We start from the raw sequence: 16462 nt of genomic DNA on the forward strand, positions 1-16462 counted from the left end.
AACTATCTCTTGTTGTGGATATCACTCTGTATAAATAAAATGCTGACTGGCCAGTAGCCAGGCAGGAAGTATAGGCGGGACAAGGAGAGAGGAGAATTCTGGGAAGTGGAAGGCTGAGTCAGAGAGACGCTGCCAGCCACTGCCATGAGAGCATGTTAAGATACCGGTAAGCCATGAGCCACGTGGCAACTTATAGATTAATAGAAATGGGTTAATTTAAGATATAAGAACAGTTAACAAGAAGCCTGCCATGGCCATACAGTTTGTAACCAATATAAGTCTCTGTGTTTACTTGGTTGGGTCTGAGCGGCTGCGGGACTGGCGGGTGAGAGATTTGTCCTGACTGTGGGCCAGGCAGGACTGGAGAAAACTCCAGCTACAATCTCTTGTAACATTACAGGCCCTTGTGCACCTCTGATTGGTAGTGCTGATTCTAGTCGAAGGGCACCCACTTGCCCAAGCTCTCTTAAGACCACAGAGAAGCCCGGCATGGTACCCACACTGTCACAAACTTTTCAAGGAGAAATACCAGTCACAAGCAATTTTGAGAGAAGTACGGCCTACTTTGGGAAGAGCTTTGAGGGGATATAAAGCGAGATTTGATTCCTGCCACAAATGAGTTGGTGCCCATTAGGGAAGAAAGAAGAGAGACCCAATTACGCTGAGTGTGAAAGGGACGGGATAACCCAGGGGAGGCGGGCTCCGAGCACCTGGCACAGGAAGGCACCAGTGAAGTGGGGGGGTGTCTGTCTGGGATGGCACTGGGGAGGCAGCCAAGATCCCAAGATGTGCTTCAGGGACAAGGACAGAAGAGCACAGCTCAGAATGGGAAGGGGCAGTTCAGGGCTGGGAGATTTGAGCGCATGGTCTGGGACTGAGGATAGGAAGTAACGGGAGGGAGAGAGCAATTCACAAAGACGGGCTAAGCGCCGCCTCCCTCCAAAAAAAAAAAAAAAAAAAAAAAAAAAAAAGACTCTATCCATAAAGACTCATCTGTCTGTTCTGTGTTTTTCATCTGTCATGGGACTGTCCAGATGGGTATAAGGGGTGATCCACGTGTGCAGCTTCAGATGAAGTTAAAATACAAAGCCTTGGAAAGATGCACTGGCCACTGACAGTATTTGTGGCTGATAAGGGGAGGGGAGAGAGAAGGGGAGCGGAGGAAGACATTGTTAAACTACCCTATGTCTTTGGTTTGGGCAGTATTATGGTTTGAATGTGGCATGTGCCCCCCCACAGGCTCGGGTACAGAACGCTTGGACCCAAGATGGCCTGTTTCAGTAGGTTGAGGAAATCTTTGGGACCTGGGCTCCGGCTGGAGGCAATGGGTCACTGGGGGCGGGACTTCCGGGTTATAGACACTTCCGTTTCCAGGATGTGCTCTTGTTTCCTGATCTGCCACAGGGTGAACAATGCACACCATAAGCTCTCCGGCCTGTGCAAGCGCCTGCTCCAGCCACCACGCCTTCCCCTCCCCCCCCCCCACCTCCCACATCGTAAGCCAAAATACACTTGTCAAGTTTCTGTTTTGTTTTTGTTTTCTTTGCTAGGTGTTGGGTCACAGTGTGGAGGAAAAGTGGTGACTACAGCCATGTCCTGGAACAGTGTTGGGGGACACAGCAGCGCCATTTGGGGAAAGGAAACTTTAGTTCTGAGCATTTTAAGTGTGAGTCTTTCGGGGGCATCTCAGTTATTCAGACCTGACTTTGTTCCAGGCAGGACTGAACAGGAGATCATATGAATGTACATACAATGAAATGAAAAATAAAGTTACGTGGAAAGCAAGCCCAGAATGAGCAGAGGGAGCTAGGAACTGAGTTAACGCAAGACACATGTGCTTGCTGCGACGCCCTTGGGTTTTCTAGTAGTAGTTCACAAAAAAAAAAAAAAAAAAAAAACCCCAACGCTTCCGCGCCAGATGACCGAGTCAGAGTCCAAAATGGAAAAGCCACCACCACTGCCAGCCTCACATGTACTTGGGAGCAGTCCTCCGGGCACGTTAAAAGGAGGAGGCCGCGACGAAATGAAGCCATGCTTCTCCAGCACCCTTCGGGGACTGTGGCTTCTGCAGCCATCTCCAACAGAGGCTCCCGGCACAGATCTGGGAATTTCTAAGTGGATTATGAGAACCGGAAATCCTTCCCACACCATCACATTCAACACAATCCTTCAGAAACATCACAGTCACCTTGTCTAACAAATACCTGGAGGGCTGCTGCTCTGAGTGCCCAGGCAGAAGCCGGTGAGGTGTGGGGGCCGTGGGATGGGCAAAGCCGAGGGCAGAGCCCAACTATGCCACGTGCCTCCTCGAAGGCTTCTGATATTTTGCAGAGAGACAATGGAGTGGGAAACGGCTGTGGGATGAGACCCGTGGGGAAACTCAGCTGAGTAGCTGATGAGGTTGTGAGAGATGCTCAGAGATAGGATGTGGACAAAGTATCTGAAGAACCACCGTAGGCTACACTGGGCAGGTGTGAGCAATGGGCAGGTGTAATCCCAGAGCTCGAAGGCTGAGGCAGGGGGTTTGCCACCAGTTCAAGGCCAGCTTGAGCTACAGAGTTAGACAGACCCTGTCTCAATCTCACCCTACCTCTAAGAAAAAAGACTTGAGTGTGTATTAAGGGCAGTTACCCTTAGTGCTCTTAAGTAGTACTTAAGGGCATTAGTAGCTAGGATGGATAAACCCTAAAAGTCCAAATGGCTTAACACGGGGTGTTTACTTCCTGTAAGGATTAGCTTACAGGGTGCCGTGGGAGGCTCTGTTCCACACAGGGAAGGGGAAAGGCTGCAGGTGCTCTCTGCCCACATCAGTGCACATTTGAGACCACTGTGGTTCGTCAACTTCTAATGGCGGAGGGGCAAGGAGGAGGGGGATATGTGTTGCAGATTCCTGGGGGGCGTGTGACAAATCATTAGAACCCAGTGGCTTAGATCAACGGCATCGAGTCTCTCCTGGTTCTGGAGACTAGATGGTGGGAATCGGGGTCAGCAGGGTCATGGGGCTCCGAGGGCTGCCGGGAAGCATCCTTCCTTGCTTCTCTGTTTATGGCAGTTGGTGCTCCTTGCCTTGTGTCTCTTCCATGGTCATCTTACTCAGATGACAGTTACTGGGTTTATGGCAGACCTTAAACCAGGATGACCTAAACTGGTTTTGCAAAGATCCCGTTTCCTGCAAAGATCCCATTTCCAAATGAGGCCACATTCATGGATACTGGGGATTTGGAACTGAACATATCATTTGGTGTGTGTCTCTCTCACACACACTCTCTCTTCAAACCACGGTGTGGAAGAGGTTTTCACAGTTTCCTCTGCTCACATCCTCTGCATGAAACACGGCCATGTAGCCATGTGCTGAGTGTACACAGGGCTGTGGAAGATGGTCTTCATGCCCCGGAGGAAGAGAAAAAGCACTTGGAGAAGAGCTATTCAGCGTCACCGTACCTCCTGGCTGCTGAGAGGAGGAAGCAAACTGAGACTGACTGGAAGGGACAGGAGGCAGCCTGTCCCGAGAGTTTAGCCAGGATTGCAGGCTTGGACGGAGAACCCTGGATACAGAGGGAACCAGCTGGGGGAAGGCAGAGAGGTCACTGCCTAAGCTGAAGGAGGCCGGGGAGGCAATGGTGAAGGATCTGGAAGGGGCAGATGAAGATATGTGGGGACAGACATGATGGGTAGACTGTTTCAGAGGAGCTGAGGCCAGTCACACTACCAGAAGATGGCCTCAGATCCCTGAAACTGGATTCAGCAGGATGAGAAGCCTGTGAAACCCCGAATGTTAAGGGGAAAAAGAGCTGGAGTTTGTCTGTCTTTTCAAGACTGTTGTCCGATTTCTTTTAGGCTTATCCTGGGACATACTCCGCAGCTCACTGTACATTTTGATGTACCTGTGTACTCACACTACACATAGATAATGTCAGGAAAACCCAGGAGGGTGATTTCTCTCTGCCAAGTACTGCCGGACATTTGCAGCGTAGTGAGCCTGAAAGCTCCCGCAGAAATAAATGCTGGCTGGTCCAGAAGACTGCCTGCTGGTCATGTTGCAAAACAGTAATTAACACCTGGCTTAATGCAATTGCACCTCTGCTGCGGAGACTGCTGGCCTGGCAGAAGGCACTGCAGAGCTGTCCTGGTGTGACATCATCACTTCTGAGAGGCTCTGACCATCAGACTCGCTGATGGCCGAAGCAGGTGCTTGTCTGGAGAGGTCAGGGACGCCCTTGCAAAATACTGCGACATGGCTGTCCTGCAGCAGATCATTCAGATACACTTACCCTAGATAAGGTCTCTGTTATCTTACAGCACTGATAAAGAAAGGGCAGAGAGGTTGGGTATTTTGTTCAAGGTCACAGAGCAATACAAGTGCCGGAGGAGGAGGCCAGAACCAGAATCCTTGCACCTGCTTGACCCGAGTGCTCCCGTCCTTACTACCCTGGGCCTCTGCTGTAAAACCCATTTAAATAAAGAGTCCAGCCGGGCGGTGGTGGCGCACACCTTTAATCCCAGCACTCAGGAGGCAGAGCCAGGCGGATCTCTGTGAGTTCGAGGCCAGCCTGGGCTACAAAGTGAGTTCCAGGAAAAGGCACAAAGCTACACAGAGAAACCTTGTCTCGAAAAACCAAAATAAATAAATAAATAAATAAAGAGTCCAGGAAGTATCTAACAGTCTAGTCATTTTTTTTAAACTGATGACCTATTCACCCCGAGGGCTCAAATATACATTTGGAAAAAGGACCTTGACATATTGATGGCAATTTGACCTGCCTGCTCAGAATCACGAAGAACATAACTGAGAAAGGCAGAGAAGCCAGAAACAAATGAAAAACAAAACAAAGAAATGGACATAAACTAAACCAGAAGCTAGTGACACAAAAACCCAGCACAGGAAAGCAAGAAAACACTTGAAAAGCCTACAGGGAGAACTACTGTGAAAATGAGCCGCAGGAATCCAATCTTTGCAGGCAGGCGAGGTAGCCTGGGTCAGGGTGTGAGTGTGTGTGTGTGTGTGTGTGTGTGTGTGTGTGTGTGTAGTGCGGGGGGGGGGGGGAGGGTCACTGCTCTGCAGTTTCTTTTTGGGCTGATAATGCCATTGCAAGAGACAAAAGATTCTAGCAAGAGCCGAGTGATGGCACACAGCACAGAACAGGACTGGCGGAGCTCTGGGCAGTACTATGGAAGCTTCATCCATGTATGAGCTCCCTAGGAATTAGTAACCTTGACCCCTACAGCTAAGTCTTTCAAGATAAAGAAACAAATACCATCCCCAAACAAAACAAGACAAACGCTAAGCACAAAACTCTGTGACTGTCAACTGCCTGGTGGTGGGAGTGTGTCTGGATTAAAGCGCTCTGCAGAAAAAAAATACTTTCTGTGTTCCTTAGCGACATACATTGGATTTAAAAAAAAATCACAAAACCCAAGAACTAGAAAGAATATTACAGTATGCTCAATATGACCCCAAGTAACTAAATTATCATTGTAAACTATCTAGAGACGTGTGTGTGCTAGTATATGCACACTAGTGTGGTCTGACTTGAATTCAAGATGCTGCCCAGATCCAATAAGGTCAGAATAGAGTTCTAGGATCCAGTACTAATATTTGGCAGTAATATTGGCTGAGTGATATTCTACACTGGAGTCCCACAGCAGCTGCAAAGGCAATCTGAAAAGTTCATAACATACACTCTACATCAGCTCAGGACTTCACATAGCCCTTCCATTCCAAGCCGTTTCCTGCATCATGCAAAATTTATGTGACTTCACAACACACTTTTATTGTAAACTAAGTCACATTAAAGGAGCAAACTCTTCTATCTGTAGTAGACGCAAAAGAAGAGAGTATACTGATAATCACTACCCATAACTATGATTTACTAAGCGCTTACCACACAGCAAGAAGGTGTTTGGAAGGAGCACTTCAAATGCATCCAGTTAGCATGTACTGCTGAGATGATTTTATGTGTTATATGTCTTCCTTATTTTATTTACAATGCCTTTCTCTCCCTCATGATGATGTAAACTCCACAAGAGCAGGGCTTTTGTGATCACTATTCCTCAGATCTCTAGTTTCCAGGCTACACGTAGTAGGCTCGCAAGCACATCTGGAATGGAATTAACTCACAAACTCACATGTCTTAATCTGGTCCACTTCTTTCTGGTCACCTGATTTTTTTTCCCCCAGATGCTAGGCTTGGCTGGTGCCTCACTTCCTTCAGTCCTTCTCTCAGCTCCTTCCTCCTGGGGGATAATGTTGGGGATCTCCCCTGGAGCTGCCCTCTCCAAACCCCACTCTCAGCACACCCTTTCCAGAAGGACCGTTCAGCAGATATCAAAAACCTTACCACCAACCATTTAAGGTCTTTACATACTACTTCCTGTTGATGCCATATCAATGAAGGTTACATTTACAAAAAGAAATATGGTTTCACCAAAGTACTGGTACCACCAGATGACCCAAAATGTCGACCTAGCTTATAAGCACTCTTCATAACCACAATAGCACTGTGGAATAACATAGCAAAGAGGACCATCTGCAGGACTTGTTACAGTGGGTTCTGACCTTGGCAGCAGTCTATGGTGTGATACCCTTCACTAGGGACAAGACTAAAGAAAATGATAGACATGCTTGAGGGGCTCCCCTTTACCCCAAAGCAGCCTCCTTTCACTAACGCTCAGAGCGTTTTCTGTCTCTGAAAAGACCTGCATTTGCTGACTGCGGTATCATAAACGGATGCTTGTCTACATCCTGTACTGTCAGGACAGGAAGACAGAATCCAGTGTGCCTCAGCCATGCACAGGCAGTGGTTCCCCAGCACAGTGCCCGGCAGATGCCTGGCTCGTAACTATTTGTTGGATTTTATTCAGCTTATGTCTGATCTTCATGTTGAGGATCCCAATAAATGCTCAAAGAATTGTATAGGGTTTAGGGTTTTTTTGTTTTGTTTTGTTTTGTTCTTGTGTGTGTGTGTGTGTGTGTGTGTGTGTGTGCGCGCGCGCGCGCGTGTGGGGTGTGTGTGTGTGTACACTTGCATGTGAAGGCTACAAGTTTAATACTGAGTGACTTCCTCAATAGCTCTCCACATTTTTGAGACAGCATTTCTCACTTAACATGGAGTTCCGTCAATTCAGTTAGATATCTAGCCAGAATGTCCCAAAGGCCTGCCTGTTACCTCCTCCCCAATGCTGTGATTACAGGTATGTGCTACCTTTCCTGGCTTTTTGTGTGGATTCAGGAGAATCGGACTCAGGTCCTCATGACTCAGCACCTTCACTGACATCTTTCCAGTGCAAACCATCCAGCGTTACTACAAGTAAACTTTAGATGGAGTCCGGAATATTAATAAATGATCCATTCCTTGTAGCTATTTCAACTCTACTAAGGATGACGTCAAAAAGAAGCACCAAAAATTATAGTTTGAGAGTAGACAAAAGACTAAATTAGTGAACTGAACAGCTCTCTGCCCTTACAATGGCAAATGTGTCTTAGACCAAAGGGTGTCAAAGTTCCGCCACAGTCACATCCGACCCGGAGACTGTAATCTTGGCTATCGGGTAAGTATTGCTTTCTCCAGGGAATTTTCTCCACAGAGAGATACTTGCCACGCCGTTGACTGGAGAATTTTCACATTCACATTCCTCCCCAAGAGGAAGGTGCTCGCCGTGATGACTCCGCATTCTCCTCACTCCCCCTGGCAGTTTGAAGCTGACCTCACCACATCTTTTCCAAACTCAACGGTGACGAAGTTAAGGTAACAAGAGAGGAAACCGGCACTTGAACTTTAGAAAGTGACACCCAAGTTGTAGCCACAGCAGAACGAAGGAAGAGAATGAATCACAACTCAACAAAGGCACCAATACTAACCAAGCATCTTAGGAATCCCTTCTCAAGGCTCATCGGTGGTCCACATTACTAACTGTTCACTAAAGTCAACTCCCTTGGTCAGTGGTCCTCAACCTCCCTAATGCTGCCACCCTGTGATATAGCTCCTCATGTTGTGATGACTCCCGACCATACAATTATTTTCATTGTTACTTTCATAACTGTAATTTTGCTACTGTTATGAATAGTAAACATCTGATATGCAGGATATCTGGTATGTGACCCCTATGAGGGTTCTTTCACCCCCTAAAGGGGTCATGTCATGACCCACAGGTTGAGAACTGTGGCCCTAGAGCCTAGGTACACAATTCAGGCAACACTTCCTGTCAGCCTTCTCAGTGTAAGCATGGGACTAGATTCTAGCCTACACACTGCACACTGAAGGGTTGTGAGCCTCTTCCAGGCTTCCTTGAGTGATTCTCTGTGCTCATATCCCCTTCAATCTGACTGGGTAGACATGCTCCCCCAAAGCCTCAGAAGCCAAATGTTAACGTGGCAGTCTTTTTCAGCCCAAGACCTCGGATCTCCGCAAGGTCAAGGCCACTACATTTTTAAGTCAGTGAGGTTTGGTGTCTATTATTTCCATTCTTAGACTACCTACCTGATAGATCGACGGTAGTGACTTTTGTACCTTATTTATACAGACTGAGAAAGCCCACGACTGCCCTGGGTTCTGGTGCCTACCCCATAATGTTGACCAAACTGAGTCACTATCTGCTCAAAGACATTTTCAAGTGAGTCACTGAGAAGTTATTTCCTCCTCCCTCATTCTTTTGCCCACACTTCTTGATGATAAAAGAAGTTACGTATGACCTTGACTATGGTTGTGTTTCACCTCGTTAGATTAAGCCAATCCTCTCCGGCACCGCCACCCTTTAGAATCTTGCTAGTTCATGTTAATCTTGGTGTGCTCTGGCCTGGCCCCAAAATAGAACCTCCTGATCCCTTGCTGTAATAAAATTCCCCTTTGGCTCTAATCTGTCCAACCCTGGGGGCCAGGGATAGAAATGGTCACTAACCTAACCTCAATAACCTTATGCTAACACTTTCACATGCAAATACTCTTTTTCTACAAATACCATGAGGCTTCCTGGCCGAGCCTCCCAACAGGTTACAAGAAAAGGGGAAATATTAAAATCAGTTTGGTTGGGAGCTGGAGCTCAGGCTGCAACAGTGGTTTCTCAGGAATGACTTGGGGTATGCCTCACTCCAGCTAAGGGCATCATGGCTGACACAGGAGCTGGGTCATACAAGACTTTTCATCCTAATTCCACTTTTGGATGACTGAACCTATGTTCTAGAATATTGGGCTGTCACAAAGAGACCCCAAGTCACAGGATAGAGATGTGTGTTGTGGAATATTTTTAGGTGTGTTACATTTGTTTATGCTGTGGAACATTTGTTGTAATGATGCAAAGGTGTGTTGCAGTCTTTTATGCTGCATTTGTTTAACTCTGTGAAGCTGTGTTACTTTGCCTGTCTAAAACACCTGATGGTCTAATAAAGAGCTAAACGGCCAATAGCGAGGCAGGAGAAAGGATAGGCGGGGCTGGCAGGCAAGGAGAATAAACAGAAGGAGAAATCTGGGAGGGGAGGATCAAGGGGCAAGAAAAGAAGGAGAGAGGACACCAGGGGCCAACCATTCAACCACACAGCCAGCCACGGAGGAAGAAGTAAACAAAGGTATGTAAAACAGAGAAAGGTAAAAGCCCAGAGGCAAAAGGTAGATGGGATAATTTAAGAAAAGCTGGCTAGAAACAAGCCAAGCTAAGGCCAGCTTTCATAAGTAAGAATAGGCCTCCCCGTGGATGGTTTATTTGGGAGCTGAGTGATGTGGCCCCCCAAAAGAGTAAAGAGTCAAAATAACTGACAACAGATGGTCCTTCTACCTCAGGTCGCAGCACCCTAGAGGGGAAGAGGAAACAACTCTCCTGAATGTGCTGCTGAGCTGTATGTGTGCCTACCAGATTCCATGCTTCACCCTTAAGTCAGGAGGAGGTGTCGTTCTGTAACCCTGAGGACAGAGTGGCCCCTTCCCCACTCTCTCAGATGCCCAGAATAGACTACAGAGGAGTGGTTCTTTTTCTCTGCTTGAGACAGAGAAAGACACTGTAGCCCAGGCTGCTCTTGAACACATGTTCTTTCTGCCTCAGCCTCCCGAATGCTGGTATTACAGCTGTGTGCCAACCACACCCAGCCACACGCGTCCCGACTCTTAACCCGGAGCAGCACACATCCACATCCCGATTCTCTCTAACACAGACTGCTGGCTGCCCGCCTGGAGCTTCTGATGCAGGATGTCTACAGCAGAGCTGGACCAGGTCCTTCTACACATATGCCCAGGCAGTGCTGCCGGCTTGGGGAACCACAGGCTGAGGAAAGAGAGTGTCTATCTCCGGGAACCCTTTGTGTGTGTGGCCCGAAGGGCTGTGAAAGGAAAAGTGGAGGTCTGCCTGCCTCTCTGTGTGTATTTGTGATCATCTGATTTTATTATTCTTCCTCCTAATCCATTCTGCAGGATTTGGGCAGTGCCAAGGGAAACACTGAAGAGAGAAAAAGGCAGAGACTGTGTATTTAACTTCCACAGTGGAAAATGGTGCTTAACCTTGGTTCTGTGTTTTTTTTTTCTTTTTTTCTTTTTTTTTTTTTTTGGTATATGTCAAAGGAATGAGAGGTATATAATACTAAAAGCAGCCAGTGGAAACAGATCAAGTGTATTTGCTGGACTCAGAGAAAGGCTTCCATCAAAGGGGCAGCTTGCTGGCAGGCATGGACAGATGAAGTACTTGTGAGCAACGAGGAGCTCTGTGAAGGGGCCGCAGTGGCCACTGGTGAGATGCAGCCACATAAAAAAGGAATGAGCAGTTCCTTATGGTCCTCAGAGGCCGTTACATAATGTTTCATTATCTTTCCATCAGCCGAGAGAAGACACACAGATGTGTAATTGGTTTTGAATTTAGAAATGGAAGTCTTGTTTAATATCTAGCTCCTATCCTCAAGAAAGTTCAGACTTGCTATAGGAATTCACCTCTGACCTAAGAGAGAAAGCTTTAACTTAAACGGGAAAATTCTGCAAACTAAAAATGAGGGAAAGGAAAATTGCAAGGACACCATCCTGGCCAAACTTCCTAAGTGCAGTTAGAATGATGTGTCCAAACAATGCCCCTTGGGCAGCACCCAGTGAGGATGGCCATGAGTGCTGCCAACACAAAATCACAAACTTACTTAAAACACTATGAGTTTTTTGTTTTTTGTTTTTTTGGTTTTTCAAGACAGGGTTTCTCTGTGTAGTTTTGTGCCTTTCCTGGAACTCGCTTTGGAGAGCAGGCTGGCCTTGAACTCACAGAGATCCACCTGCCTCTGCCTCCTGAGTGCTGGGATTAAAGGCGTGCGCCACCACTGCCCGGCGATTTTTTTTTTTTTTTTTTAAAAAAAACAATTGTGTTGTTCTCCAAAGACTGATAACATCACACTACAAGGTCAAAAGGTTGGATACACCTGGCCGAGTGGTTGCTCACTCTTGCAGGGAGCTAATTAGTGAATAAACCCTTGACCTCTCCACCTTTTCCAGGAGAATTTTAAGCATGTAACCTCATATCCTCAGGAGTCTTTGGGGTTACTTTCAAAGTCTGGGAGATACTTGTTTTAAGGAAATCATAAACACAACTGAATGAAAGTCTGACTTTGTGGGAGTAATGCCCAATATAATGGTCACATAGAGGGTCGAGGGGCAGCTTACGTTGTTTGCAACACAAAATAAAAACACAATGTTTAAAGTGGTCTTAAAACTCTGTGACCTTTAGAAAGTTGACTGTGCTCACTTTGAAAAACATCTTTTTTACACTATAAAGGAACAGGATGGGTCACTCAAAGGTATTTCTTGATGACTGCTGGGGTGCTTTCAGTGAGAATGGCCCCCATAGGCTCATGTATTTGAACACTTGGTCCCCAGTTGGTGGAACTGTTTGAGAAGGATGAGGAGATGTGGCTTTCTTGAAGGAGGTGTGCCACTGGGTCAGGCTTTGAGTTTTCAAAAGACTTGCACCAATCTGAATTTGCTGTCTCTGCCTCCTAGGTATAGATCAATATGTGAGCTCTCAGTTACCACTCCAGCATCATGCTTGCCTGATGCCATACTCCTTGTCATAATGGCCACGGACAGACTCTAACTCTGCAAACCCTCCCAAATAAATTCTTTTAGAAGTTGTCCTAGTCATGGTGTTTTTTTTTTTTTTTCTCACAGTAATAGAAAAGTAACTAAGACAAATGCAACCCATTTATATCAGTCTCTAAGAGCTAGGGATGGAAATCCACGACTATCATAATCCCAGCATTCACAAAGCAGAGACAGGACAATGAAGGAGGTCAGGCAAGCCTGGGCTACATAGACTCAGTCTCAAAAAAAACCCCAAACAAACAAACAAACAAACAAAAAAAACCAGCTCCTAAATGTAGCTATCCACTCACTTATACCATAATCCATTCTGGGTAGACTCTGAGATGCCACTGATTGTAAAGTATGTCTGCATTTCACGTATAAACAAATAGGGAGTAAAAAACGTTAACTAGAAATTCCTGCATTAGAGATGTTAAAACGAGTCTTGGCATGCATGGACAGATGCATGTAGTCCCTGACCACCTGGTTCTTTCACCCCAGTCTTGTGTCATGGCAGCTCTGTCCCTCGGTGGCTGGGGACCTTGGGGAAATTGCTTCTTATAAACTGCATGGATCTGACATGAACAATTCCGACTCCTCACTCTGTTACTGACAGAATTAAACACGACCTTGTTCAAGTATTAAGGAAGTGCCTAGTGCTTAGCTCTCTCACTGACGCTGTTCCTACAATGACTCCAAGCGTGGAATCAAGACATTAACGATTCTTAAATGCCTTCCTTAAACGAGCTCACCTAGTCGGAGTTGCCAAACCTGTAGACATTGTTTGAAATAAGCAGTCACGGCTCTGCTGCCTCAGTGCCTGAGCTCTCTAGAAACAAAATGAAATCATCTTCTAAGGTGGAGCCAAAGCACCTTCCTAAATGGAAGAACAGCACGACCCAGAAGAGCTGCTGACTCAAACACAATGGGTAATCGTTTGCATACTGCTTCGCATGACATTCTCATGCTCCCGGTTCATTTTTGCTTAAAGGGAGAAATCCACCCGCCATCTGCCTCCTTCCTTGCTATTCCCTTAAGATCCCAAGGTGTTGAGTTGACTACCTTTGCCCGGGAGAAGTAAAGCAACGGAGTACCATGCAGTCCCTGCATGTTTCTCGATGGCTGGTGAGCTCAGCTAACATGAGAAGGGAAGTCTGTCTCCTCCGTGGACCAGGGCTCTGTGGACGCGTCACCGGCCTCTGTACACAGAGGATGGCTATTGAGACAAACACTGGGAAATCACAGACACTACCAGCACTGTTTCCTGAAGACAAGCCGGGAGCATACACATGGCCTGATGGTAAAATCACACGACACATAGATAAGTGGCCCAGAAAACAGTCCTTGACCATGGGCAGCCTCTCCATCAAATCAAAGCTCTCATCTATGGGTACTCTGTAAGTAATTACAGGGTAGGGAAGGCCCAACGAAGATTTATTTTCACCCTGGAAACTGTCAAGGCTTAAAGTACAAACACATGACAGTTATTATCCAACAATGAAAAAAAAATTAGCACTTAATTAATCAGGGCTGTGTTGCCAGAATTTTCTGTCAGCTCTGACATGTTTTTTATTTTTAATTTTAATTAAATTTTTTTTTTTTACTTGAGTCTTGGTTTACCTGACTGCTTGTTGGTAAATGATAACTTACAGTTTCATAGCTATGAAGACGATTACCTGGTAGTTCTTTCTTGAGACTAACAATGTTTTTAAACTGAAATGCCCATAATATATCATTAGTATGTAAAGTAGGCGGTGATGGTTTAAGATGACATCAGTATGTATCATTCAGGAAAGAGCTGCAAATAACATCTTAAGTGGTCCATAAATGATCACTGCACTAGCTTAGTAAAATACCAGTTTCTATTGTTCTAGGTTTCTTTATGAATTATGATCCACATGTGGGTACCAAACCCAAACAATTAGCTATAAAACCCCAACTTTGTATTTGGACACTGGGATCTGAGTACCACAAATATAATTTAAGCTTCCTGGGTTGCAGGGTAATTTTTATTCTAGCATCACAGCTTTATTAAGAAAATGGGTATTTATTAGGCTTTTAAAATTAGAAATAAATGTAAAACATATTTTTTACGGGCACTTAGAAAAACAAGGGCCTCGGTTAAATAAAAAATTTAACAACAGGCTCTAAGAAAGATGTCACAGAGCTCTAAGAACTGTCACAAAGACTGGCTAAAGTAGCATGACTTTGCTTTCTGAAAAGTGTCACTCTCCTAGGCTGACCTTTAGCAAGCCATAAATTCTAGGTGTCACATCGTCCAATGCTAATATGTTCATGAATGTGGAGACCACGGTCTGGAGACTGGTACCCAGGGTAAAACGGCAAAAGCTCCGAAGATGAACACTGGGAACGGACGGGTCCCCGGGCAGGAGTTTCTGGGATACACAAGTCATCCATGTCTAGAGGTGGCTGTAAAGGAGCCTGGCTCCCAAAGCAGCCGGTATTACAGGAGACAGGCAAGGGGCTGGGGAGGAGTTACAGTTCTGAAAAAGGAGATTCTGAGCTAAAGATATCCTGGACACTGACATGGAGCTAACTTCTGAACCTGAGGTCATCTGGAGGGTGACGCCTCCTCAGGAAAGCGGGGGTGAGGGGAAGGAGGGCTGTGGCCTGCAAAGTCACTCTTTAGTGCCTAGGACTAGGGAAGCCAACTCGCTTTAACAGACTGGAAGGAGTCATAAAAGCAGGAAGTGTGTGTGAGCAGGAGGCTGGCTCACGTGTCCAGTCTCTATGAGAGCAGAAAGGAGCCATCACCCTTGCTGGCCATCTCTCAACAAGCTTAGGATCTAGAACTGAAGAGGCACCTTCGCCATCTGCCCCTTGGTGCCCGTTTACAAGCCACCGATTTCGGGGCAGAAGCTTTGTAAAACGCCTGGTTACGTAGAGGAGGAAGGGGCAGGCACGCTGACTGCTTCCCATTGGCCCCAGCCTTGACCTGGTGCCAGGCATGCTCACCTCCATGAACGCAATCCCAGCCCGACCTGTGTGCTGGCCTGGGCCAGGTGGGCTCAACCAATGAGAAGCCTGGCAGGACATGGGAGGGAGAAAGGCCATTTCTTCAAGGTTTCCTGTGGCTCTGGACTAGTGTTTACACATTCAGTGGTTCTCTTGGCCCTGCCCCGGTAAGGCTAAGGTGGCCAGCTCCTTCCTGAGGCCACTCCACTGACTCCTGATGAGCTCCCCTTCATTTCTTCATCCACTGTTGGGACGTCTGAGCTGGTGAACCTCACTGGGCACAGGGGAGCAGGAGCCATGGGATAAACATATCTTAAACACCCTGCCATTTACTGGGCAAAATTTTACCCTGCAACCTGAGAGAGCATGTGTGTCAAACAGAAAATCCACATGTTCTCTCAAAATAAACGGGCCTTTCAAAGCACTCATCTTTGAACCCCACGAGCTTGGTAGTCCTTTCTCCTTTGTGTTCTACATTCTTCAGGGGCAAAAGTTAGACCTAGCCTTATTGGAAGAAGAGGAATAGAGACCGCTCGCCTAGATCTCCTCTTTGTAAATGGAAGAGTAGAGCTAATGGAAGAGAAGAGGGGTCAGTCTTCCAAACTACAGAGGCACCAGCAACAGAGTCAGCACGTGACAGGGAAGAGAAGGGGTGTGTGTGTGTGTGTGTGTGTGTGTGTGTGTGTGTGTGTGTGTGGCGTGGTGGGGGCAGGGTGGGGGATATGAGGACTGAAGAGGCAGGAGTGTAGACCAGTGGCCCAGGGACTAAAGGAACGACAGAATCCCAAGACAGCAGCCATTGCTAGGGAATCACCCTTCCACGTGTAGAGTCCAGTACTTCCGTCATTTTCAAAACGGCCATTCTTCAGGGAAAGAGCCTATGACACGGTCAGCCACGCCAATACTGAAGAAGCATCGTTGGCCAGGAAGCGCCATTTATTTAAGGTGGCTGAAGAACAAGTTTACCGCTGGGCAGTGGTGGCACACGCCTTTAATCCCAGCACTCGGGAGGCAGAGCCAGGCAGATCTCTGTGAGTTCGAGGCCAGCCTGGTCTACAGAGCGAGATCCAGGACAGGCACCAAAACTACACAGAGAAACCCTGTCTCGAAAAACCAAAAAAAAGAACAAGTTTACCTTCTTCTTAGGCAATGCTAAACCAAGGGTTAGACACTTAGACACACACACACACACACACACACACACACACACACACACACACAAGGCATTCATATACAAGGAGAAACTTCTGGTTTCCTGGGGAGGCAAGGCAGGGGAATGTGCCAGGACCCCTCCAAGCCCTCACTCCACTCAGATCCCCCCTCCCCTTCACTGCTCTCCAATATTCTGACTCTGCTAAACTTTTATGTAAACCAGGTTCCAAGGTTCCCCCCCCCCCAAAAAAAAAACAAACCACATTTGAACGCTCCTGGTTTAGATGAACTGTGTGCACACA

General features: G+C 46.8%; 1 protein-coding gene across 1 annotated transcript in view; it reads right to left on the reverse strand.

Annotated features, from left to right (window-relative positions):
* Ppm1h (protein phosphatase, Mg2+/Mn2+ dependent 1H) overlaps nt 1-16462 on the reverse strand; it is a 262604-nt gene that overhangs the window by 111536 nt on the left and 134606 nt on the right. The window lies entirely within an intron of this gene.

This window comes from Peromyscus eremicus, chromosome 18, assembly GCF_949786415.1.
Source record: "Peromyscus eremicus chromosome 18, PerEre_H2_v1, whole genome shotgun sequence".
In the NCBI taxonomy this organism is placed as follows: domain Eukaryota; kingdom Metazoa; phylum Chordata; class Mammalia; order Rodentia; family Cricetidae; genus Peromyscus; species Peromyscus eremicus.